The sequence below is a fragment of the Ambystoma mexicanum genome, chromosome 2q, assembly GCF_040938575.1.
Source record: "Ambystoma mexicanum isolate Mex_15411 chromosome 2q, UKY_AmexF1_1, whole genome shotgun sequence".
In the NCBI taxonomy this organism is placed as follows: Eukaryota; Metazoa; Chordata; class Amphibia; order Caudata; family Ambystomatidae; genus Ambystoma; species Ambystoma mexicanum.
In genome coordinates this window covers 1,364,573,726-1,364,600,767 of record NC_090924.1, presented here as the reverse complement: position 1 = coordinate 1,364,600,767, position 27,042 = coordinate 1,364,573,726, and positions in this window count along the sequence as shown.

Here is a 27,042-nt window from a genome sequence, read left to right as displayed (position 1 = left end):
GCTTCAGGGAAAGAGGGAGCAGGTGTGCCGATGAGTAGAATCTCAGTCTTACTGACATTGGGGCAGAGGTCATTGGCGGCACACCACTCATGGATGGTAGACAGACAGTCAGAGATGAGGGAAGGAGAGGAGGAGGGCGAGGGTAGCCTGTAAATCAGCTGGGTATCATCCGCATAGCATTGAAAATTGGGGCAAAGAGCGGCGATGCAGTGGGCAAGAAGTGCCAGGTATTGGTTGAACAGCCAGGGAGAGAGGTTAGACCCCTGGGGGACACCACGGGTAGAGATAAAGATATCAGAGGAAGGACCCCAGTTGGACCTGGGAGGGTCGGTCATAGAGGAAAGAAGTCAGCCACGCCAGAGCCTGACCGGTGATACCCATGTTATCACGGAGACGGTTGAGCAGGATGGCATGACTGACAGTGTCAAAGGCAGAAGAGAGATCAAGCAAGATGACGACGCACGGGGTGTTGGAGTCAAGGTTGGAGAGCAGGTCTTCACGGATGTTCAGGAGAGCAGTTTCTGTGCTTCTGGCAGCTCTGAAGCCAGACTGATGATCATGAAGAAAACCAACAGATTCAGTGTGGAGATTAAGCTGGGAGATGACCAGTTTTTCAAGGAGTTTGCCCAGAAAGGGAGTGATGGAGATTGGGCAATAGTTAGCCAGGCAGGAGGGGTCGGCAGAGGGTTTCTTAAGAAGAGGGTGCACAAGGCAGTGCTTCGGGGGTGGGAAAACTCCATAACATGTACTACTAACATGCAAGCACTTTTACAGCCTTAGAGAAAGAGCACAGTTTAGGGAATGCAGCTTTTGGTGCCAGTGCTTTCAACAGGACCAGGAGAAGCAGGGTCAGTTTCCTGGTCTCTTTAAACAATGCCCTATCAATAGAGAGGAAGAGGTTCCTTTGCAAGATTACAAGCAGCATCAGGTCTGTTCTTGCAAGAGTAAACTGAGGCAGGACTAAATCATCAAAAGGGTGAGTATCAACAGTAGTTAAGCAGAAGACTGGCAATTACTTAGGAGTTTACTGCTTTAATTCACCAAAAGCTAGTTGGCAGGATATGCATTTAAATATTAGAAGAATGGAAAAGCCTACCTTTAGATCATTGGGTACTTCAGGATGTACAATGTCTTTATTCTGTGTTTGCAGTTTGTATTAAGGCTAAATCAGTTCACTCTTTCAGACTCTATGCATTTACCCCATTAAAGGTAGATCTAAGTAATAAAGAGATATGGGACATGATAATCGTGGGTCCCTTAACCCAGGCTCAACTGTAAATGCCAAAGGCTTTGTAAGTCAATTGTTTGGGTAAGAAGAAAAATGAATGCAGCCAGTAATAAACCCGAGAACTTTTAATTTCTAGTTTCTGAATGGCCATTAAAAATTAAGGGAATTCATCTTTTCAGGCATAGTCTAGGGGATGGGATGGTCAGATAGGTGCCGGGTTATCTTACCGTGGCATTCTATTCAAAGATCCTCAACGATCACGATGTATTCATCCACCAATAGGCGGATGATATTCATTTGTACTTGAGAATAAAGGCCCACAGGTCAACAGTCGTCTCCACAATGAACTAGCATCATCAAGCACTGGATGTCGAATGCATACCTCAAACATAACCAATCCAAGACTGAATGTGTCCTCATCGGTCCCCCAGCTAAACAATAACTCGTCCAACATATGCATCTAGAAGGATTTGATCAGCAACTCTTGGATTCAGCAGAAGCCTTAGGCTTCAACATTGACAGCAGCCTGTCCTTCCAGAAACACATAGCCAAGAAAGCCAAAATGGCTGGCTTTAAATCTCCACCATTTGCAAAATTAAACCCTTCATACCGCTGCCGGACTTCCAGACTGCAATGCAAGCCTTTGTGGTCTTGCACATAGATGGGTAAAAAGGCACTCCTGATGTGGCTCTAAGCTGCTCACTTGGCTCCCTTAAAAGCAGTCCAGCACACTGAAGCACAACTTAATACAAGTGTGCAGAAATGTGACCGAATCACCCCAGTCCTATGCGAACTACATTGGCTACCTCTCCAGGACAGCATACTGTTCAAAACTACATGTATCATCTACAAAGCAGTCACAAGTAGTACATCAGCATACCTGGTGACGCCTCGTGCAACAATTCGACCAACCGGCTCGAATCACGACTTGTCCGCAAAGAGAGGACCCGCAAACAAACCTTCTCTTGTTGCTCAGCCGTCCTCTGGAACTCAATCCTGGTATTGGCTCAGAATGCCCCCACAATTCTCCTGTCTCAAACATTTCTCAAAAGGTGGATATTTCAACAACACCTGACCATGCACTACTCCCAATGGAGTCACATACTGATGCACAGACCGCAACTTACTGAGCTACTGTGAAAAGATGCCAGCCCACAAGCTTAGCTACCCACATCCTGTGCAGGGCTCCACTGCTATCGAGCTAGGTATGTGCATTAAACAATACAATAAAATAAATATTCACAAACATCTCACCATAGTATTTAAAGAAAGGGGTTGGTGGTGATCTCCAGAGTCAAAAGAAAGGGAGCGAATTAATAAGAAAGGGGGAGGAGAACAGAAAGGATAGCAGGTTGAGGGTAGCTCCTAGAAAGAATGGCAAAGTAAGATGACCCCATCCAGCCAAATTAGGCCTCACAGATGCATATTTCAAGATGCGTATTTGTCGTCCCCCTCAGTAATGCCTCCAGTTCATTTTCAATGGGAAAAATGTCAGCTTGCGTGTTTCTGTTTTGGTCTTTCATGCGCTTGTTGGGATCTTACCAACGTTTTGGAGCCTGTGGAAAGTAGCATTTTTAAGGAGGAGGGCAGCGTTATTGACTATGCTTTTACATTTCGGAAAGCCTCTGAATTTGATCTGGCTGGACTATTATTTGGATTTGACAATGAGGCTTATCAAAAATGTAGGGATTTTCATCACCAGTGAAGAAACATTCTTCGTTCCAGGTGGGGAGCGATGAGGGGAGTTCATGGTGAGTACCGAGCGAAGAGTACTCTAATTGGCCCAGGACAAGATACATAGGGCCTCATTACACGGTAGGCGGTAAGGGTTTACCGGTACTGGTATTTTACCGGTACCGGTAAACCCTTACCGCCTTACTACGAGGTCCCTTTGCGGGTTGGGGAATTTAATGCCTGCTTTTTGCAGGCGTTAAAAACCAACCCGCAAAGGGACCAGGGAGCTAATTACGGTACCGCAATTTGCGGCACCGTAATTAGCACCTTCCCCATTCCCATAGAGCCCTATGGGGCAAAAATGGGAATGGGGAAGGGCAATGGGGGAAGGGGGAATTACCGCCCCACCAACCTTGGAATGGGGCGGTAAATCCCCTTTCCACCAAGGCGGTGCCGGTATTTTACCGGCATGGACCAAGGTGCTAATAGCTAATAGCACCTTGGTCCACCGCCATCTGTGTAATGAGGCCCATAGAATAAAGAAAGAGATCGTATTGTTAAAATAAATAAAGATTAGTGCCGTTTACGGGGTTTGATCAAGAATATTAGGACATTTGCCAAATTCCATAAAGACTATTTTCCAGGCTTCATAGAGTTCACCAGATTTTGAAGGGCTATGATCTGCAGAGCGGCAAAAGGTACAGAGGTAGTTTGTTTGAAGAAGAAAGCAAAGGTGGATGCACAATGTGAAGGCCAAGCAATGACATGTATTGAATTAATGTACCCGTGCTGGGACTTATAGAATCCTGATCCGATCTATCATAGCCCTGGATTCCCAAGTAAACCTCAGAAACCCAAATCTACTAATCCTTCAAAAGCAGAGAGCCCAGGCCACAAGATCATAGTGATAGGAAGGTAGAAAGGTCTGAACCAATCAGCTGGCAATTCTGGGTCAATGAGGCAATAAATCACATGATGTCAGAATGTGGAAAAGCCCAGGCAGCTGAAATGCCAGAGGGGTGTAGAGAAGAGGAGAGAAGAACTAAAGAACAAGTGGCAAACCAGTTGCAATATGCCAGACAGCAGGCTGATCGAAAACCGACGGAAGAGACAACGGAACGTTGTTGCAATTCTCAGTCCTGTCATCAGTGAAATTGTCTATGACACTTTAAGTCCACGATTTCCTACATGCACGAGCTCATCTGCGTCAGAGTTCATGTCTTAAGTTATATGGTTACAAATATGGTGAGGACCAAAGTATAAAACTATATTTAGCAAGGTCAAAGGTATTGACACTAAAACTAGCAGACAAGAGAAACCAATCTACTATGCTGTACTTGTAGTACACTTTAGATAACGGCCAGAAAAGAAATGGCCTTCATAACAGAGTGACACATTTCAAGGTATCAGAAAAGAAATACACGTGGTCTGAACACTTGGGCTAAACAGCCATTGGGCATAGTCAAATGCAGAGTTTTTTTCATCAAAAGAAAATCGAATCAACTATATTTTTAACAAAGTCATTTTCATTCTATTTAAGAATTAAGTAAAGTTACTTACAGGATTCAGGCCACGCCCATGTTGTCAAATGCTACCTTCACGTCCTCATCCAGTGATGCTATGAACATGCATCCATTATTTAGAAAACTCAGAGATGTACTGCACCCCTGTCAAGAACTGTGAGATTAGGAGCTAAATTAATGAATGGCGGAGCCATAGACGTTTTAGCTTGTACAATAAATACTGTATAAGTACATGGGCACTCCGGCTCCTTGACCACCTTTCCTTTTATTATTTGGATTATTATTTTGAAAAGTTATTTTTAGTTTGCTGTTTCCTCCCAAATGTGTTTACACCTGTTCCTCACTTTGAGCCATTAATGTGTTTGTTTCCACAAGGCTTGACCAGACAGTTTATTCCCAACCTACCACCTAACCCTATAAAGAAGAAGTACTTCATCCTTACTTGCCAAGCCTGTTTTGTAGATCTGTTTAACTTAAGCCTCATATACTATTTTGTATATTTTGTATATCTGTATACCTGTACTTTTTGCATCCATATACCTGTACCTGTAAGCCTGTAACTTTCCTATAGGTTGAAGTGCAACGTTACATGTTGATGTACTACAATGTAACCATTCTTGTAAGATAATAGCGCTAAGTGCTTCTGGGGTTTTTGTGCGCTTTATAAATGTCAAATGTCAAATAAACAAAATAAATAAATAAACATATGAATGTGTTAAGTCATGTACTCACTCTTTTACTTTGAAAAGTATATGATGACTATGGTAAGGGAGAGTAGGTGCCAAAGTTTTTTTTTTAAAGGGAATAAAGTTCTAGACTCTAGAACCCTAACAATAGAACGGCTCAGTTGATCTCAGACACATTAAATCAGATGCAGTCATTTTCATCTTCCTTATTACTACGCCATACCCATTTTTAAGCACGTAGGCCTTTGTTACGAGTTGAGCGGTGACGGTAAGAACGGGCAGTATTTTAAATACCGTTCGTTTCTTACCGCTCCTCCAAGTATGGGCTCCATCCATCCAACATCTCTTGCTTCTTTGTAGCCATTGTTGCACCTCAGGCCAGAGCTGGAGCTGAGGCAAAGATCTGCCCATCAAAGGATAAAGAAACCGCTATTTTGAATATATCTGCCTTGTCTTTTTTTTTAATTATGGGTAAAATCATACTACCCCATAAAACATAACGAAGGCTCCCGGTTTTAAATATTTATGTTTGCACCATTTCCGTCTGTATTTATCAGTATTTATTTTCCACTCATTTTTTCTGTATTTTTCCACATTTATTTACCGGAAAAAACACATTACCACTTGGATGCCTGTAGCAGGAAGCTCGAGGGGCTGCGTTCCTGCACAACAACTCAAGGGAAGCATATCTGCAGCCATTTAAACAACTTAAAAAAACAATGAAATTCCTTTATCAACCTTTCTGTTAATGTTGCCTTGCCACAGCCATTGACCTGCCGTGCATGTTTGACAACTTAAAGACCCAACCAAAGAGACATCCATTACCATTTTTATACATTTTTTGCAAATAAATACTAAAAGGAAAATGAGTGATTCTTGTCTGTATTCATATGCAAAAATCAATAGAAACGGAAAACAGGGAGCCTTAAAAACAATTAATTTTACTGTGTGTCAGAGACAATTCGAATTACAAATTAAGCTTCCTAGTGCTCCGTTTTGCCAGAAAACTGCATGTCAGAGAATCACGCGCAATTAGGGGGACCAGACGGCTCGTTTTTTCCGGGACCATCCCAGTATTTGCCCCCACCCACCCCTGTCCCAGTGTCCATACACTTTTTAAAGCTCAACATCCATGTTGGAATTTGGGGGACTGATGGATACCATCCCAGTTCTTTGTGAAACGTATTGAAAAATCCAGGGACGTCATTTCACCAAAATGCCTGGGGTAGCGGAAGTCACATCACACGACCCTTGACCTCTGATGACATCACAGAAAGTGATGTAATTTGACCCCACCCCGAAGTGACATCACAGGAATCGATGGAACACAAACTTTCACCCCTTGACAAAACAGGAAGTGGCAACACATAGCAATGTTTCTAAGTACACTGCAATAAATATGGTTACGATATCACTGTAATGTGATATACATTTCATACAAGAATTAATCACCACATGTATTGTTAATATCAGTGTGTATAGGCCCATATTACCAAATAACTGTGAATGCAAGCAGACGTCCAAGGCCAAATGATAATGATGTGTTATTATCTAGCACTTATGCTTAGGCGCTTCATATAGAACAAATATACATACATTATCACCAAACCTGAGCTGGTACTCATTTATCAACCTCAGAAGGATGAAAGGCCGAGTTGGCCTTGCTGGGATTCGAACCTGCAACCTGCAGATCACACACGCACGAGCCCCACTGAGCTATCTTACCAGCTACAGTTATCTTACTGGCTATAATAAAATTAGCAATTGCATGTCTGAATGTTCTCAAAGTCAGAAAGCAAATTGTACTCTGTAGTGGTTACCAGTTGGATACCAACTGGTAACTGAGATTTAACAACAGGCCAGTTCACCTGCAGGTCTGGCGCAAAGTTGGCCACATGTCAAGCCTGCATGGATCTGCTTCTCAGGGTTCATAACTGTGTATTAAAGAATTTAGAGTAGTGCAGGGAAAACAGCGCACTTACACAGCATGCTGTACTCTGGGCACTCGTTACCTCATACATGCAAACAAACACCCTGAACAGCATGCCAGGGAGATAGGAAAGATAGACACATTACAACAAAGCATTAATTGTAGCACAATGAAATCAAGGGCCAATTGATGTGCTATGATCAGACATTTCTACACTGTACACAAACCTTTAGACACAAGGATTTTGTCAAGTGACCGAGGACACCGAGATGGAATGTCTTGTGATGATCGTAAGAGTCAACGACAGAAAAAAAACATGCTATAACTGCAACTTGCGAAAAGCAAAATACATATAGTTTTTGACTGCATTGTGAATTTGAGATGTTAAAGAACAGACTAAATCAGTGACTCACCCCCTTGAAGTGTGGCTAAAATAAACCTTTAATGAGTCTAACAATTATTGGATATTATTCCAGAAAGACAATTTGTTATTCCTATTCTTTCTTATTTAGGGTCGCTGCTCAAAGTGTTAAACTTGTGGAACCCGCTGTTTTTTTAAGAGGCCTGAACAAGACAGCCAGCCACTCCAGAAACAAAGTGCCACATGGTGCTGGCCACAGCCCAGGAGCTTCTATTTAAAAAACTTTTTTGTTTTTAATAGGGGTAGCAAGGGAGACCACAGGGGTAGCAAGGGAGACCTCAGGGGTCGGATTTGCAGCCCCTGGTGACCCACAAATGAAGTCACTAGAAAAATCCCAACTTCCACTGGCTACCGCTCTCCCCATTCACTTTGAACCCCCTCCTCCATACCTTCTTCCCTTCTTCTAGGTCTTCCCTCTGCCTCCAATTTGCCAGGAGAGGCCACTGATATAAAAGTAGGACTATTCCATTCGCCGGGACAGGCCGCCGATGTAGAAGTAGGACTACAGTTGAGGTAGCGCCCCATTTGTATGTTAGTCCTTCTTTTGTGTTTATCGACCCTCAAACTGTAGTCCTACTTCTATGCCAGTATCTGCCCCGGTTTTTTATTTTGGAAATCTGGTCACCCTACTCACAATGCACGAAATATGGCTATTCTTCATCTCTCACGGTAGGGTTGTCTATGCATTGTGATGCAGTTCTAAGAGCCACAAGAGCACAATGTGCACACAAGGTTCACACCCATTGTAGGAAACATCTCGTACCATCTGGTCCAGCAGTATGCATGAAGTGGATGCTTATGAAATTAAATTGTTAATTACAAAGATAGTGCTGTCTTTTCCACCCAAGAAAGGGCCATGTTAAGAGTCTTGCAACCCCAGTTGTGTGTGCAATGCACACCCTTTCCTTCACCATGAAAAGCTTTTTTTCTAGACGTCTTACACCCTGCACTGCAGAAGGCTTTTGTGAGAAAGCAAATGGTCAGAGAACGTCTTCTGCACCGCCAGGGACTAATGCGTACCAACCTTAACTTGTTAAAGGCACCGAAGACCAAGGTACTGCCACCGGACCTTGTAGACCCATCATTCCTATCATTGAAGGCACCGCCTTAAGGATGGCTTTCAATTCTGTCCTTTGTGCCCATATTAATGCTGCAAACAGTGGATGCTGCTTGCCCAGGGCCCCTCCCAAGGCACTAACTCCCCACAGGAGCGCGATTATGATAGTTATGCCCACCTCGACTGTTTTATTTATTTATTTTATTGTTTTTTTTTAACTGCTGCCAATTGAAGCAATCCCAGTCACCTGGCCAAAACTATAAAAGCTGGGGAGTGTGCAGAACCACACAGCTGGCCTCATCTTTGCTTTAATATGTTCAAATCATATCTCACGAAGAACCTGCCTCGGTTGTCAATAAAGCAACTCCTTGAATTCAAGACCCTTCGTCTGGCCAACAGATCTTCCTATTGCCTTGCACCCAACTACCTCGCTCCGTAGCGTCCAACCCGAGTGTAGGTCTCCCAGGAATGTTTTGCTGGAACAAGCCTACAGGTCATAGGTTTCATTCTCTGGACCCATCTGCCACACTTCCGCCCCCACTTATAACTTGGAATATGACTTTGTGAAGTTTTCCCGCCTCTCTTACTTTTTTCTATGCACTTACTCTATCAGAATTGTCACTGGACCTAGCATGATAGCAACAAATGTTTGTCTCCTCTGCCCCTCCTTTTACTTGTCCCCCCCCCCCCAGCACTATCTGAAATGTCGTCAGGCCTACTTCGACAGTCGCTTGTTTTGTACCTCTCCCTCCTTTCACCTCCCCTTCCCTCACCTTTCGTTAATCTCCGGCTCTACCAGAAATGTCGTCAGGCCTAATACGGTAGTCGCCTGTCTCTTTCCCATTTCCTTCCTATCGGTGTTTTAGCTCTTGCACTATCCGAGATGTCATCAGGCTGAGTAAGGTAGTTAATTTCACATTCTTGTTGTTCATGGCCTGTAAGAAATTTCATTGTATTTTCCCTTGTTCCCTCCCTTGCTGTGACGCGCTTTGAAACACATTGTGTATAGGCGCTATAACATAAACTATCACATATCTTTTCAAGTTCAGAAGGACACCGAAGACCAGTTACTTTGAACTTCCTATCAGTCCTATGATTCGTAAGCGTTAAATTCGAAATAAAACGCCTGCGTTCTGTACTGTATTTGACTCTGTACAAAACGTACAACACTTTCATTATTCGGTACACGCACTGCGGTTAAGGTTAAAAATAATATCCTCCTACGCAGAGTCTTTGTGTGGTGCCCTTTTGCTTCCGTTAAGTGACCAAATTATGTGGAGTGAAATTACCCAGAAGCACCGGCTTTCTTATTCAGAAACGTCAACATCTTTATGGCAATTTCGGCTGAGCACCCTGGGCAAATATCTAAATTGCATGCTAGCAGTGTGTGCAAAAACACATTTTACATGTAGGACTAAGGTTTGCTCGTGAGAACCATTCATACACTAATATATGCTTAACTCGGTAGATTGTTTATAACGCCTCCCCTCAATAACACATGGCAGCAGGCAAAAGACGCCCTTAACAGGTGTCCATGGGGGCCATTTGTTGGAAGGGGATGGAAGCAGGCACACTGACTGAGAGGCTGCTCACAGCCCCTGCAGACTGCTTTGCAACCCCTGCGATGGAGCTATTCGTACATCAGAAGGATTAACTTCTCTAGTTAGTAAAATGCTGCAGTCTCATGATTCCAATTAAGATGATTTAAAACACATACAATGGGTTGGAAGCGCGCTATAGGATCATGAAATGCCACGTCTTGTGATGTCATACGGGAAAGGAATAGGATCATGTGACATCACCTCTTATCGAAGATTTTTGTCAAATAACCCTATTAGAAGAGCCTATGGTCTTCCTGCCAGAATCTCCACAGACACCAAAAGACTTTGGTGATCGCAACTGGGAGAGGACGGACACTCTATGTGCTTCACAGAAGCACACAGGTTTGTTGAAAGCTGTGAATTTCTGGGACAGTAACGAGCTAGCTGTTGCGATGAACCATATGTGAATTGAACGAAATCATTTACAGAGAGACAGGTTATAACGAAACTATAACAACGAAAAAAGAGTGATTTTAAAAAAAAAAATGTATCTGGGAATCCCATTCCAACCAACCGTTTCACTATGACTCTAGCCCTATCCAACCCCCCTCCCTACCAATTTTAACCACTTACCCCACCCCCATATATGAACAAAGAACTGTGTTTTTTTTCGTTATTATAGTTTATTATAACCTACCTCTCTGTAAATGTTCACGCTATGTTCACTGGATACCGTCCCACATCTATCAACAACCGTAGGATGGATCAGCCCTCTGTCTCCCCTGGAAGATCTTAGTTATTTATGATTAGTGTTAGCAAAAAAAAATGTGGAGTGTCCCCCGTGTCCAGATACGTCCTGAGTTTGACCATACATCTTTAGGTCTGCTAGCCCGGGCAATAACATTGCGTTCACAGCACTTTTGGGGCCCCACTCTTTCAGGCCACGGTTTCAGTGAGCTTTCAGGGTCCACTTTGATTTTGGACTTCCCGCTTAGCTTCCAAACCCCTACTGACATCGGGTTCACTTCCCGCTCAGCTTCCAGGCCCCTACTTCCTCCCGTGTGTCTGTGACATCGGGTTCACTTCCCGCTCAGCTTCCAAACCCCTACTGGCATCGGGTTCACTTCCCGCTCAGCTTCCAGGCCCCTACTTCCTCCCGTGTGTCTGTGACATCAGATTCACTTCCCGCTCAGCTTTCAAGCCCCTACTTCCTCCGGTGTGTCTGTGACAACGGTTCACTTCCTGCTCAGCTTCCAGGTCCCTACTTCCTCCTGTGTGTCTGTGACATCGGGTTCATTTCCCGCTCAGCTTCCAGGCCACTACTTCCTCCCGTGTGTCTGTGACATCGGGTTCACTTCCCGCTCAGCTTCCAGGCCCCTACTTCCTCCCGTGTGTCTGTGACATCGGATTCACTTCCCACTCAGCTTCCAAGCCCCTACTTCCTCCAGTGTGTCTATGACAACGGGTTCACTTCCTGCTCAGCTTCCAGGCCCCTACTTCATTCAGTGTGTCTGTGACATCGGGTTCACTTCCCGCTCAGCTTCCAGGACCCTACTTCCTCCCTTGTGTCTATGACATCGGATTCACTTCCCGCTCAGCTTCCAAGCCCCTACTTCCTCCCATGTGTCTATGACAACGGGTTCACTTCCTGCTCAGCTTCCAGGTCCCTACTTCCTCCCGTGTGTCTGTGACATCGGATTCACTTCCCACTCAGCTTCCAAGTCCCTACTTCCTCCCGTGTGTCTGTGACATCGGGTTCACTTCCCGCTCAGCTTCCAGGCCCCTACTTCCTCCCGTGTGTCTGTGACATCGGGTTCACTTCCCGCTCAGCTTCCAGGCCCCTACTTCCTCCCGTGTGTCTGTGACATCAGATTCACTTCCCGCTCAGCTTCCAAGCCCCTACTTCCTCCAGTGTGTCTATGACAACGGGTTCACTTCCCGCTCAGCTTCCAAGCCCCTACTTCCTCCAGTGTGTCTATGACAACGGGTTCACTTCCTGCTCAGCTTCCAGGTCCCTACTTCCTCCCGTGTGTCTGTGACATCGGGTTCACTTCCTGCTCAGCTTCCAAGGTCTACTTACTGCTGCTCTTTCCCGCCCACTGTCTCCTTGATGCTGCAACAGCCCTGCTTTCATGCTACCTTTCCTTGTTTGAGATTGGAGGGAGGATTTCCTCCACCTACATTTATATTCTGTAGTTTTTGGGCTTTCAGCGGAGCGCTTTCTTTTTCACAGAATTCTTTTCTCATCAGTCAGTATTTATTTGTGAATCCACCACATAGCAATTTTACTTCGTGGAGCGAGAAGGCTCCGGCTTCTCAAACACCAAACCCCTGATGATTCACGTTCATCATTTGGGTTTAGGGATGGGTCATGGTATCCAGTGATTATAACGAGAACATTTACAGAGAGGTAGGTTATAACGAAACTATAATAACGAAAAAAACATTTTGTTTTGATATTTGGGGGTGGAGTAAGGGGTTCAAACTGGTGGGGAGGGGTTGGGGTAGAACTAGGCGTATAGGGAAACAGGAAGTTTGAGGGGGTCCCCGCAAAAAAGGATATTGATTTTGTTTAGTTATTATAGTTTCATTATAACCTACCTATATGTAATGATTTCGCTGGCGGACTCCCTTAAGCAATCTATGGTATAATTATGTGGTCGACAGTTGAGAAACATCATTTTGCTACCTTTTAATGAATGCATGCTGTACAATAATATGCAATTCTCTAATTAGCTTCAACAAAAATAAAAACGTTATGTGAACCCTAAAAGTGCTATGAACCTGTGACGATTCCCAGATTCTCGTCACTTCTCCAGAGGGAAGCCTTTCCCTATGAGGCAAAGGAGGTGAGGTCGCAACCCAATAGTCCCCCTAGGGGTGGTAAAAAGCAGGAGGATCTCATAGGGAGAGACTCCCCTCATGGGGATAAGGACTCCTGTCCCGTGAAAGACCTCTCCAAACCCTTGTTCCCAGAAGCCAAGGGCCTATTGACTCCTTCTCCCTCCCAACCTAATCTACTACTGTAAATGTTTTTGTGAAGTCTCTACTATTGAATCTCCCAGATAAGACGGGACTGAGATGAAGAAGAACCAAAGAAACAAACAGAACCACAATAGAAGGGATTATTCAAGAACTGGGATGAGGTGGCAGGCAGGAGACATGAAGATAACCTCAAAGGCTTGTATAACAAAAATACTGAGGCTACGCTGCAGCAGGCCCAGCAGTATAAAGTAAAGACAGAGGAAGGGAGCAGGAAGAGCAACAAAGGAAGATGGCGCCTGTCCTGCGGGGCCCGCGAAACTCAAACCTGCACTACCCCAAGTCCCGAGAGGCAGTCCGTCTCTAGAGAAGAGGCGAAAAGGAATTGCGCGAGCCAGAGGGAAGCCGACATGCTGCCGAAGGAGGAAGAATCCAGCAGTGGGGTGGCCTCTCCGAGCTGGACCGTGTGGTCCGTAAAACACACAGCGACTATTGCAGCAACAGCTCCGCAGAGCTGCATGGACCAAAGAGGAGGAAAGGAGGAAGACATGCTGAAATTGTGCAGAAGCAACAGCGACCTTAAACCCCAGGAAGAACCGGTAGCATTCCTCAGTGAAGATACTGGGGTGTTGCACGAAAGCCGGGTGGGGTACAGGGAGTGCAACAAGTTCAGTATTGCTCAGGAGGGATCTCCCTCATCACAGTGGTGATAACCAAAGAACTAAGAGTTAAGTATTCCTCGGAAGGGATCTCCTTCGCCACAGTAGTGATACCCAAATAACCAAGAGTCAAGTGTTCCTCATGAGTGATCTCCCTCGCCACAATAGTGATACCCAAAGAACCAAGAGTCAAGCACTGCTTGGGAGTGAACTCCCTCATCATAGTAGCGATATCCGAAGAACCAAGAGTCAAATATTCCTCAGGAGTGATCTCCCTTGTCACAGTAGTGATACTCAAAGCTTCACGATCCAACTATTCCTTGGGAGTGGTCCCCATAATCATTGCAGTGATACACAGAGCTTCAAGAGTCAAGCATTCCCCGGGAGTGATCGCCCTCATCACAGTAGTGATACGCAAAGTTTCAAGAGCCTAGTATTCCTTGGGAGTGGTCTCCCTGATGACAGCAGTGATACACAGAGCTTCAAAAGTCAAGTTTTCCTCTGCAGTGATCTCCCTTGTCATAGTAGTGGTACACAAAGCCTCAAAAGTCAAGTACTCCTCTGGAGTAATCTCCCTCATCACAGTAGTAATATTCAGAAAAACAAAAGCCAAGTATTCCTCAGGAGTAATCTCCCTTATCCCAATGGTGACAAGAGAAACAATAAATCTCAAGAATGCCTCTGGGGTGTACTGGGGTGTACTGTTACGCTCACCTGGTCTCAGCTGAGGCGTTGTGGCATGGTTGCAGCCCTCCCTGAACTTGAATCACCCCCTTCAGGCCTCTCCCTCGAAAAGCTGTGAGCGGTGGTAGGTGGTGATACTGCTCCTGTGAATTATGGAAGATAAGCTCTCCGTCCTGCTACTTCTGGCAGGGGCACATCGAATGGGATCTAGTTCCTTCACTGATCCCATGCTTCTCCTTATGATTGGTAAGTCTTTCTTGAGCTCTTGTGATGCTGTTTGTTCTGTTTAATGTCTTTATATGTTGCTCCTATTTATGCCCGCAATAATATCTCTCTTCTGTTTTCTTCCCTTAGATGGAAATGCGGCCACAATGCAGCTGTGAGATGCGAGACGCGGCCGGATGGAAGATGGATGCTACCGCAATGTTCAACAGCAGGTAAGTAATGGTTTAAGGAAAAGCAAAAAGTAACCTTAAACTGACAATTTTTTAAATATATAACCTTGTCTTCTGTTTTTCCTTGCAGGCGCTGCTGTTGGCGATGGAGCGTGTCGTGCTGTGGTGCCAAGATGAGGATTTCCGCGTTCCGAAAAGTGTAAAGATGAATACTTGGTTCGCCGAAGAGATGTACAGGTAAGAACAGCTTCCCCAGTCGGTAAGTATGCAGGCAGGAAGCAGGATGTCCAGGAAGCAGGATCTTTAAAAGTAAATCTGACCTCAGGCGACGGTGAGCTTTACGCTGCTTGCAAGTGCAGAAAAACGCGAAGCGTCTGTCTTGAGGATCAGGGCAGCTTATATAGCTGAGATCATGGGCACACCCATTAGGGCGAGCTTACCAGCCAAACCCTGCCACTCCTAGAGAGTGAGCACGTACGAAGACAATCCATTAGCAGCCACACCCAAGAATACACTGGGGGCTGCTTAATGGATGGAATGTTCAAGGTTAATGCATCCTGCTTAATGGATGGAATGTTCAAGGTTAATGCATCTGAAGTGCTATGTCCATAATTAAAACTTTTTGGTGTTAAATGGATGTTCTTGTTTACTTTTGTTCATGAGCCTGGCGCTAAAGGCACCAGGACAGTGTCCACCCAGGGCTCCTGTGCATGCGACCCCTGCATTCCTGTACCCCTGACTTCATGACCATGACAGCTACTCCCTTGTCACAAATGGAAACCCAACATATGTTAATGTTAAAGGATATTTGTACCGCGCACTATCACCACTGCAGCGGTCACCTAGCGTAGCATATGTGAAAGATACCAAAATAACCAAGAACTGCCACAGAGTAATCTCCCCAATAGTCAAGATATAAAAAGGTCCTGGCAAGGCCTCAGCAATAAAAAGGAGAATTGATAAAGTCTTAACTTTGTGGTGTGCAAACACCTGGGAGGAATTAAAGAGACTTCAAAATACTTTTCCAAAAGACTATCAAGGGGCAGTCTCCAGAGCTCTTCCAGGTAGACCAGGAGAAGGGAGTCATTATCCTGTGATCTAAGCTTATTTGGTAAATTGAACCTATGGCAAGAGACTGTTGTTAAGTCAAACCAAGATTGGATTGTTTCACCAGGAGGAAAGAGCCATTCTCCTGGTGGCTGGGATTAGAAGTTCATTGACTCCTTGTCTTCTTGGTTTATTTGATAGTGGTAAGGATAGAGTAGTTAGTTTGGACCAAGGATGGTATTTTGGTTTATTTTGACTGACTTCCGATGAGCACCAGAGTTATTTTGTGTTGTGGTAGGGAAAACCCCTCTAGAGTTAGGGAGAAAAAGGTTCTTTTCTTTCTATTTAATAAAATTCTATAGCCAAAACGATGCCATCTCATCAGTCTCCTTACTCCACCTCGCAACAAACCCAAATCAGTAACGGAGGCATAGGGTATTCAGAGGTAGTTATTGCACAAGTCCACCAGAGGCAAATAGGGGTTTGGGACTGCCCAACTCCATTGATGCTACTAGTGTTGAGAATCAGACCTGCAAAAATCGGATATGAATCAAAATAACCTTCAATAAAAATGACTTGTTTTTCCATCCCAGTATGTGCTGTGAGACTAAATTTATTTTGTATTAAATAGCGAGCATATATAATCTTCTTGAGCTAGGGTGTGCTAATGTGGGTGCGGTCAAATCTTTTTGCTGGCTGGCCTCTTGCTCTCTGAATAAGTTGAAATGAGACGGAGTAGCCATGTATTTGATGATAAAGCTCCAGAAAGGTTGAAAGGTGTACCATTGTCTAGAATATGTTGTATTTCAATGTGGGCTTTCTGAGATTCCATCTGCCATCTTGACAGCTACAAAGCAGCAGCGTTTATAACCAATTGTCTTCTTCTGTTGTACAAGTGTGACACTTGACGCTCCTTTCAGATTCACTATGAATCTCCATAGCAGTTACGGAACAGTGTCACAGGTTTTAACAAATGATACAACAAGGATATCCAAGTTTATGCTTTTTATTTAAGGTGTCAGGATGGTTGGTGGTTGTTATAGTATTTCCCTGACACTTCAAAAGTAACCTGTATATTGTTCTTTCCTGTGTTATTCCCCAGAGGACCTTTGTCTTCTTCAATTTCTCCTTCTTGTCACTGTCTCCTAACCCAGAGTCTCCACCCTTCCATCCTCTGCCACCTTCGGGGCACTTCCTCCTTTCTCTTGACACAGCCTGTGCCCTTTCCTGCTCTGCCTTTCCCTTGATCAGAGTCTTTGTCTTCACCTTCTCTGTCTTTGCCTTGTCAAAGACCTCCACCTTTGCGTCCACGGCCCTTGTCTTGAATACGGCTGTGACCTGGTCTCTATTCACTTACCATTTGATTGCTGCTTCAATCTTCTTCCTTTTCTACATTTCTGGTCTCTGGCTTTCAGTCTCCACCGGTCTCCAGTTTTTACAATCAGTATCTCTGAGTCTCACAATTCAATCTTCCACTCCAGGTCTTCCAGCCAGGCCAGGAATCTGGCTCTCCTCTCTGAGTCTTACAGTCTGGACTTTCACTCCAGGTGTTGCAGCCAGCCCAGCAACTGTCCAATCCTCTCTGGGTATTACATTCATGTCTTCCACTCCAGTTCTTACAGCCAGCCCAGCACCTTTCTCTCCGCTCCAACAATCTTTTTCCTGTTTAACAGCACAACACATCTTCCCTGGACCACAAAATCCCTTCCTCTCTTGTTATGGGAGCTGGACCTCATACAGGGCCTCATTACAAGTTCGGCAGTTTTTGGCGGTAACTGAATTAGTACTGTTTTTCCTGCACCACTGAATTATAAATTTAGCGGGAAAGTGGAGGATTTACCACCAAGCTGGAAGTAAATCTATCTCTTTACCTCCAAAAATCTGAATAGGGAAGCTGCCATATTGGATCCCACTTCCAGCTGTGTTTGATTCTGGCTGTGAAGGAGCTGTTGCGCTGTTCCCATCTCAGGCTGGGGAGTTGTCCTTCTCTGAATTTCGCTGTGGTTTTCTTCTGTGTCGAGTCTTTAGTTGATTCATCTTTGGACTTCAAGACAAGAAGGATTCACCTGGTGCTCTGTTCGGAATATAGTCAATCCAAAGTCTTCTGCATTAGATGTAAAGACAGATGTCCCCAAAGAAGAGGAAAGCCCTTCTCAATACCCATGACAGAGGTGCATTTGGAGTGCCATGAAAAAGGCCTCTTTAGCTGAGACACTAGTACCGAGGAACCTGCATACTGGAGGTTGCAGAACCCTGCAAGTGTGCTCTCTAATCTATCGAGGCTGGAAGTGCAGAAAAGTACTTACCGTGCCCCTGAGACACTGGACTGGGTCTCCCAGAAACCACAGAACCAAGAAAGCAACGCCTTGATATCCCTGAATCTCTGAATTACCTTGGAGCCAGTTTGGCCACCTTTGAGATTTGCCAAGTTGCTTCACAGGTACCGCCTGAGTCAACTCCGACCTCGATGCTCAACCACCTCTGCATTTCTGAGTTTCACCCAATGCCGAAGCTCTGTCATCTCCACATCTGAGACCCAGAATCTTTTGGCATCCCACCTCAGAAACGCTGCCTGTGGACCTGATTCATAATTTTAGACACTACTCATCCCCTGTATTTGTCCTTTCACACGAGATGCAGGGCAAGCTGCTGAGCTACATGCAGAGGGCTTCAGTACAGGCAGATGGGGTACCTGTTGGTGGTCTACAGGGGAGGTGGATGGGCTACTTTCTGGGTGGCTGTAGAGCAGGCTAATGGGAGCCTGAAAGTAGGAGGGTCTGTTGGACAGGCTGATGAGCTACTCACTGGGGGAGGTACTTCAGGGCAGGATTGTGGACTGCCAGCTGGTGGTTTACAGACAGACAACTGTGGTTGTGGGAGGCAGGCCAACACGTGGAGGGATTTGTGGGAGACCCCAGGCAAAGCCACTGTTTTGGGCCAGGGATTAACAGACCCAGTGAGGGTGTGTAGTGTATGCAGACAGGCTGGGTCCCCCCCTCTGGCAATAACAGGCAGGTTACACGAAAGAGTGCGAAGACCAATCTGCACCAAATTATTTCTTCAAGTCAGAGATCAGTAACAGATTTATTTCTGGCAGAGAAGTAAACTTATTGCCGGTAGAGTACAGTAGGCACACTGGACACATGGTTTGACTGCAGTGGGCTGCGGCACATGGCGGGGCATCAATAGCAACATACAGGCCAGGCACACCCACTTTTATTGGTCCCAGGAGGCTTTTTGAGTACCATTGGATGCAGAGGGGGGAGAAGGGACACCAAGGGAAGAAGCAAAGGGTTGGAGAGGGGAAAAGCTGAGTGGGGAGGCTGCTGGGAAGGAGAAGAGACGGCGAGAGGGACTGGGGAGGGTACAGAGAAGAAAGGATGGGAAGCTGGGGAGTGAGAGAGAGCAGGAGCGATAAAGTAGTCAGTGGGGAGAGGGAGGAGAACGGGGCATCAGACCCGCGCAGGTGTGGTGAGTGAGAGAGAAAAAGAGAGAGAGAAAAGGAAAGAATTAGAAAGAGAGGGAGAAAGAGAGAAAGAGAGTTAAAGAGATAAGAGAGAGAAAGCGAAAGAGGCAGAGAGAGAAAAAGAGAGAAAGAGATAGAGAGAAAGAGAAAGTGAGAGAGAGAAAGAAAGAGACAGATAGGGGTGGGGTGGGAAGGAGAGAGAGAGAGAGAGACGGAGAAAGAGAAATAGAGAGGTAAGAGCAAGGCAGAGGCGGGCAGGAGGCCGATTGGTGATGAAAACAGAGCAGGTTGGGGAGAAAGGGGAACAAGGGGAGAAAAGGGATGATGGACAGGGGCAACATGGAGAAGGGTACTTTGCAAAGGGCTTCTGCAGCTTCTCTGCACACACCTACGCATCCTGCACACCACTGCCAGCAACCAACAAAGAAGACCCAGATCCTCTCTCCACAACCTTGAGAGGCTGTTGCCTCACCCCCCCCTCCGGAGCCTGCTTCAACCCGCCCCATGATGAACACAACAGGGGGAACTGGTTTCTGGGTTGTTCCCAGGACCCAAGGAGGCTTGGTGACAGGAAGGAGGGGGGCACAGGGTGTAGGACAGGTGGGCAAACACAGGCAGGGACAACATATGCTGTCACTGGGGAGGGGAGGGCGTTCTCAGGAAGAGATGAAAGGGCCAGCCCCCAAGCGTCAGATTACACTGTCTGTAACAGCTGGCAGCTGTTGCCTTGGCTGGGAACAGCTTTAGTTTTCAAGGGTGTTGGCTGTGTTTTGGAGGGAATGGAGTGCCTTTGTCGGGGCAGAAGCAAGCTAGGGTCACACACACACACTAAAAACACTGCGCCTCATTACGAATGTGGCGTTAAGGCAACAACTGCGCTGGTAGTGCAACCGGCGCCATTATTACCATACCGCCGCATTACGAGTTCTGCTTGCGGGTGCCGCTCTGCACGCCTAATCAGACCAGGCGTGCAGAGCAGCACCCGCGAGCAGAACTTGTGATTGCACTGGCACCGTTATAAATGCTGCCGGTACAACCATGCTCCCCACCCCTATTCTGCACAAAGGGGCAGAATGGGGATCGGGACCTGCGAATGGGCAATTACCGGCCCATTCAACTCGTAATGACGGTAATGGCCCATTCGTGGGTGCCGGTGCCGGTAGCAAGTTTGGCGTACTGAGGCCCATACAGTGCAGGAACACAGGGTAAAGGAGGTTCAGGCTGCAGTGACCGGGCTTCTGTCAAGGACATAAAAAGAATACAGGAGAACATGCAAGCACTTGGCAGAAATAAACTACAAGTACAGGAAATGCCGTCAGGGGAGATTCTGTGTAGAATCATAGGCAGGGAAAAGGAAGATATAGAGACACATACAGTGCAAGATGAAAAATGCATTTTGGAAAAATAAGAAGTCATGCAATACATTGGTAAAGTGAACAATACAGAACATCCACAGTAAACCAAGTGACATACATGGGAAACACAAGTGAAGGCTGTCAGGGGTCACATGGGGTCACTACCATTTTCACAGCCCTCCTCTGGGCTAGGGACCAGCGTCACACCTCAGTCCAGGCCAGTCTGTAAAAATGTCTGGTTTAGGGAGTCCGCATTCCAGGATGCAGGGGGATATGAGACATGGTGAAGTAAGGTCCATGGGATCTAGCAATACTATGATATGAGGCACCAGAGTCAGATGATAACTAGTGCAAACAACCCTCATCCAGAAAGTCCTTGTATGTATCCTTGGGGTTGGCCCCAAAGGAGGTGATGTGAGTGGCATGGTCAAAGATTTCATCTAGGACTCTTGGACAAATACACAACACTCTGATCCAATAAGTGCACACACTTCGCCATGCGAAGCTAATATCATGTCAAGGGCCATATGATTTTGGATAGCCATTTTTCTCAATTTCCTCAACTCAGCAGCCAATTTTTCCAATGAGACAACAGTCTCATTCGCCAGCACCTGTAGAATAGCCTGCAACTGATACACAGCTCAACCTACTCTCAGGACTCCCAGGGGTATTAATGTGATGCCATACACACGTGCGTCTGTCAGAGGAGTGTAGGTGGGCACTATGTCACAGGCTTGTTGTGGGTCACAGGTTTTTCGGATCTTGCCAGAAGGTCTTTACACCTTCAGGGCACAGCTGCCGCTCCAGAGGTCAGGCAGCTGCTTGTAAGACTTGCTGCCGCAGATCCAGAAAAGGTCTTCAGGTACCAACCTGGTGCCTGTTGTCTGGCACTCAGGTAAGGGTAGCTTCCATACCCGGAAGGCAATATAAAGTAGGAGGCGGGGCTGTAATGTCGAACGGTTAGTTGGGATGTTCTCACGGGGAGAGGACGTCCAGTTTGCTTGTTCTTCAGGGTAGTCCACGTTAGATCTTGCAGGTTTCTTCATAACGAGGGGGCACTTGTGCGACCAATGCACCGTGGACAGGCATTTGGTGGTGGTGCCCACATCTTCTGCCCTTTCTTGGCCTCCCAACTCAAAGCACACAGGGAAGGTGGCCTTGTACAGCACAGTTAGAGCCGCTTTTTCCAGGTGTGCACTGGACTTCCCGAGATGGTGGAGGAATAGATCAGAGAGACTGGCAGGTACAACCTGGAGTGCGAATTCTGTGCCCTGATTGGGAGGCATATGGGGACAGACCCAAAAGTTGGTATGTTTGACTTTGCAGGCCACAAATGGCAGATTTAAAAGAAAGAGTTCTCTTGGTAGTCTGTTAATGCAGGAGGGAGGAGCAGAGGGAGCAGGGCAAGCATTCTCATTAACTGGCCGATGTCAGACATTACAGATTGGCTTTGGGGACCCACGGGGAGCAAGAAAACCCAGTTGGAGCAGAGCATCTGCAGATGAGTCAGAGCCCCTCTATCCTCCATGTCTTTTGAGGAGCATATGAAAAGTTTACTAGGTCCAGGGGAAAGCAAGATCTCACAAGAAAGCTGGAAAGAAATCAAAACTGGTACATAAAGACGGGCCAATGGCATAGTACAATAATGAGAGATGCAGGGCTGGCAAGCTGGAACAGAAAATATTTTTTAAAAAATACACAAAGTGAGGTTGGTAAAATGCAGCAGTATAACGATCAGAGACTGGGAGACATTCAAAGCAGAACCGTCACACCCCAAACACAGATCGAACTCCAAACATATCATATTGCAAGCATCGCAACTCACAAATGTCAAAATACAAAAATATTGAAATTCAAAAATATCAGCTTTAAAAGAGATATCATACTAACAACATTCAAAATCAAAATTCAAAAATTGAAATTCCGAAATTCAAAATTGCAGATCAAAATTCCGAATTCAAAACCAAAATTCTATAACTAAACTTTGAAACCCAAAATTCAAAAATATCAAATGCAAAAATCAAAATGTAAAATGCCAAAACACCTAAATATCAAATGTTCAAAGCCTAAATATCAACATTTGACAAAATCACTGTTAAAAAGATCAGAGTCCAAAAATATCACAGTTCCAAAAATATGAAAGTTAAAAAATATCACAGTGTCAACTGTGAGAAACCTGACGGTGTCTCCCTAGATAGTCCCCCGGGATCTGCCAACCAGGTGGACAGGACACAGCCATCGCTATTGGATCCAGTTCCTGGGGGTGGACCAGTTAGGGAGGATCACCTGAATGGGGGGTCCTCAGGGAGTAGGGCACTGATGGGTGAGACGCAGTAGTCACCTTTCACCAACATCTTTTCCCAATCCTAGCGCGTAGGACATCCAAAAACACTGCCCTCCTCTTTTCTGATACAAACACTTTAGCACAACACGCAAGAGAACGGACTAATACCAGAGCTGTTTACCTGACATGTCAAAATACAAGGGTCAGCAAAGTCAGGCAATTGACCAGAATCAATCACACACACCTGACAGCCGTTTCCCTTGCCCACAGGGATAAAAGGTAGAGCAAGAGAGCATAGTAGGAGCAAGGCTGACCGCACGACGAGACAGCTAATTTACCACAGCAGTTCAAGAGGAGGAGAAAAGTGGCGAATATCGATAGGCCAACAAGGAGAGACACAACCTTACCCTTTCCAACACAGACCCGTGGAACCTCGTCAGAAGGAATCGTAAGGCCGAGGACAATAGCCCAAGTGGGCTGCAGCAGATATCAATGGTACACAGAGTGTATTAACGCTGATAAGCTGGAGTGAGGGAGACTACTGCTTCCGTCGTATTGGCCTTGACTCCAGTTACGAGGAAAGTCAAGCGGTTCATCACAGCCGGTGAGTTGAAGGGAGGACCGATATGAACCGGGCTGTGGTGAATGAAAGTTGCAAAAGTGGCAAAGTGAGAGAAGTACAAATAACTGTAAAATTGGGAGACCAGCTGCAGAAGGGGACCAGCACCACATGGGTGCTGTTCCGAGAAACTCTGGTCGATCCCAGTCTGAGTGAAACTACAGATTCCAGTAGGCCACAGGAGAGCCGCCAAGATAGGTCAATGTAGTCATACAGGAGGTCAAGCATAAACCCTGTACAATCAAAAGCCTTTGACCTAAGAACTGTTAGAAAGCAAGGGAAGTGAATCCTGCAAACATTGAAAGCAAATATGAATGTGAAGTTGGCAAGAGTGAACTCGATAGCGGGATGCTGACGAACAGGGAGAAAAGTCTAAAGTCCCAAGAAACAGTGTATTGACAAAAGTGAACCCGGTAGAGGAATGTCCACTGGAACTGTTTAAAAAGACATTAAGATTTGTGAACAAAGAAAAAGCCATAATGAACCCGGAGGAGGTAGGCTGAAAGTAAATAGGGGTCAGCGCCCAGAAGAGGGGGACCAAGGGGTGAAGAATCCTCACCCTAAGTAAAACCAGGAAACAAACTTTCATTTTGTTGAAGGAACTTTTGTATTGTTGATTGAATTTGTCAGGTCCTCGAAGGCAAGAGACTTTCAAGAGAAATGAGACTTGGCCATCGACAACCCTGATAGCTGCTAGCGGAACTGTCTCTAGTGCTGGGGAAGCTCGAGAATGTAATATGTTCCAAAATCCCACCATACCCGGTGTTTAAAACGTGGGGAAGGGAGAGCCAAGCTACTGCATCCTGACCTATTATTTGTGAACACTTCTTCCTTATTTTGAAAACTATCCCGCACCCTTTTGTGTTAGTTGTAATTATTGGCAATAGGTTTTTCTTAGTATAGGTCCTTTTATTTGACACAACGTCACTAGGACTGCCTTATTTTTCATTTGATTGTCGACGCTTGCTCCCATCTTAGATTTAGGTTTAGACTAGACTTTTTTCCAACCTGCATGCAGTTTAATAAACACCCTTGAACTGTGATCACTTGTGTCTGTCTTTACTGTTGCCACCATGAGTTCCTTACACAACATATCACAGTTCACACTGGAGAGAGACTGGACACAAACCCTGGAAGAAGCCAGCTTCTCTAAGTTGATCTCCGATCTTCCCGCAAACATGACAAAACTTAACGCAACAAGAACTTACCTGGTAAAATGCCCGGACAGGAAACTTTGTGAAAATATTCTGCAAATCCTCCTAAACATCTGAAAACAAACAAAATCCTGGCAAGAAGGAAACAATCCGATTCAAATACATGCCACTATTGCACTCAAACAGAAGCGACTGAAGCAGTCAAACATCTCCTGTTAAATTGCCAAGGGGTGATTTCCACACTCTACATCTAAGCCACCTTCTCAGTAACCTTTCATACTATGACGAAGAAGAATGGTGGAGCCGGTTGATGAGTGGGGAGAAGACGACCTGCATAATAGTGGTAGTAGGCTTCTTCGAAAACCTCGGATTAATAAGCAGATGTCCGACTCCACCAAATGCAGAGATAGAAGCTAAGTTAAAGAAACGCTGCTCAGGAACTTAGCTGTCTACCAAAAGGAACTATCCATCTCCATGGATAAGACTTGCAAGTATAAAAAAAATAAAAAATAAAATATCACAGTTCAAACAGTGCTGTCTCCAGAACACAGTTCACTGCCACAAGGCGAAAAAAGGACAGGCTGTTTCCACACCGACAGGGTTTCAGAGCGGGGTTGAGGGGAGATTTTTGCTGTGGGGTGCAGTGTCCTTTGTAGCACAGGGTCTTGGTTAATTCCTGGACCTCAGGTAGTAACAGCGCTCCACTGGGTCGCGCCCCTGATCCTTCAGTGCTGGGTGAGGTGGAGGACAGGGTCCCAGGTTTATAGTAGGCAGCACTGGGGGTTCTACTTCAGGAGCAGGAGGGAACCTTACCTTCGTGGTGAGGGCGGTGGGAACCCAGGACTTTACACCTTCCAGCTTCTGAGCGGTGTCTACCTTCCACTTGGGCTGTAGTCTATTTTCACGGGCAAAGTCCTTGAGCACAGAATGTAGTTTTTGCTGGCCCGGCACAGGTGTACATACTGACGCACAGACCTCACACTACTGCGCTACTGTTAAAAGATGCCAGCCCAAATGCCAGCTCCCCACACTCTGTACAGCGCTCCGCATCTCTCGAGCTAGTCAGCACATTAAACAATAAAATACAAAATTAAAAAATTAAAATAAGGGACAACGTAGCTGGCCAACTTAGTCCTGTTCGTACGTACACTTTTGCCAGCTTGCTCGTGAGCTCCCCATTATTCCTTTCTGTTTTCCCTGAGCTCTGCATCTTAGTCTTTACACAAAGGGGAAAAGGGTCTGACATATGCGCTTCTTACCGCAGAAGGGCTCGTGCCAGTTTCGAGGTTGGCACTAGTAGTAACACAGAGGCCAGGGAACCAGGGACCTGATCAGTAGACAAGTTACCCACGGCCTGGCCGGCCAGTGCAAGAGCCTCAGGAGCGGAGGATACTTGCCAGGATTTTGTTTGTTACAGGGGGCGCAGCACGGTCTGTAAGTACAGGAACTGATGCAGCAGGGGCATGTGCACAAGGTGCAGTGTCTTGGAAGGGAGCAGAATAGCTGGGTGGGGGAGCAGGCACAGAAAAATCTACGACATCCTCGGGGGCAGAAGGGATTACTAGGGGTAACACTGGGAACAGGCGGCGGTCACACCTATAACTGGGGTCATTCCTCATCTTCTCTAGATTATGCTGCTCTGGCTTTTTCTCCTGGGACACTATTGTTTCAGCTGAAATGGTGGTGAGCTTTGCACTACGTTTTATACTTTAAGATAATCTTGTTCACGTGGAAAAAGAATTTTTCAAAAACTTGGGGTGCAAACCCACTGTAAAGAGTGCCTCCGTGGTTGGCACTGTTCAAAACGTGAGAAAAAAGACCTTGGCCGTGAAGCGAGCGGTGCGGGCTGCACACCCGTGGGACACTTAGAAGTGAATAGATTCAAATGTCTATAAATTCAATAATAATTCACTATAATCATAAATTAAATATTTCTTTATTCTTTGCTTATTAGTATCATAAGCTTGAACCCTCTGTGGGTATAATGGTTTAAAGTCTGAGAATGTCACATTGAAGGCCTATGCATTTCGGGGTACAAACCCTTCCTCAGGGCCTGTGACTTTAATCTACTGATTGCTTTATGGTCAAATCTATATACATGGTCGATATGTTATCAACAGTTGGCAAATAATAAAACAGTTTTCATATTCAAGCAAAAGAACATTCAATAAATGCAGTGAAGGAAATCATCCATGTACATGTATGTAGCATTGAGAAAGGTACGTCACCAATTGGGCAACATTGAAGGTAATGTTTGGGTAGTTCATCAACATCAAACGATTCATCAGTTTGTGAAAACACGAACAAAATAGAAAATTGAAACAAACTTAAAAATGT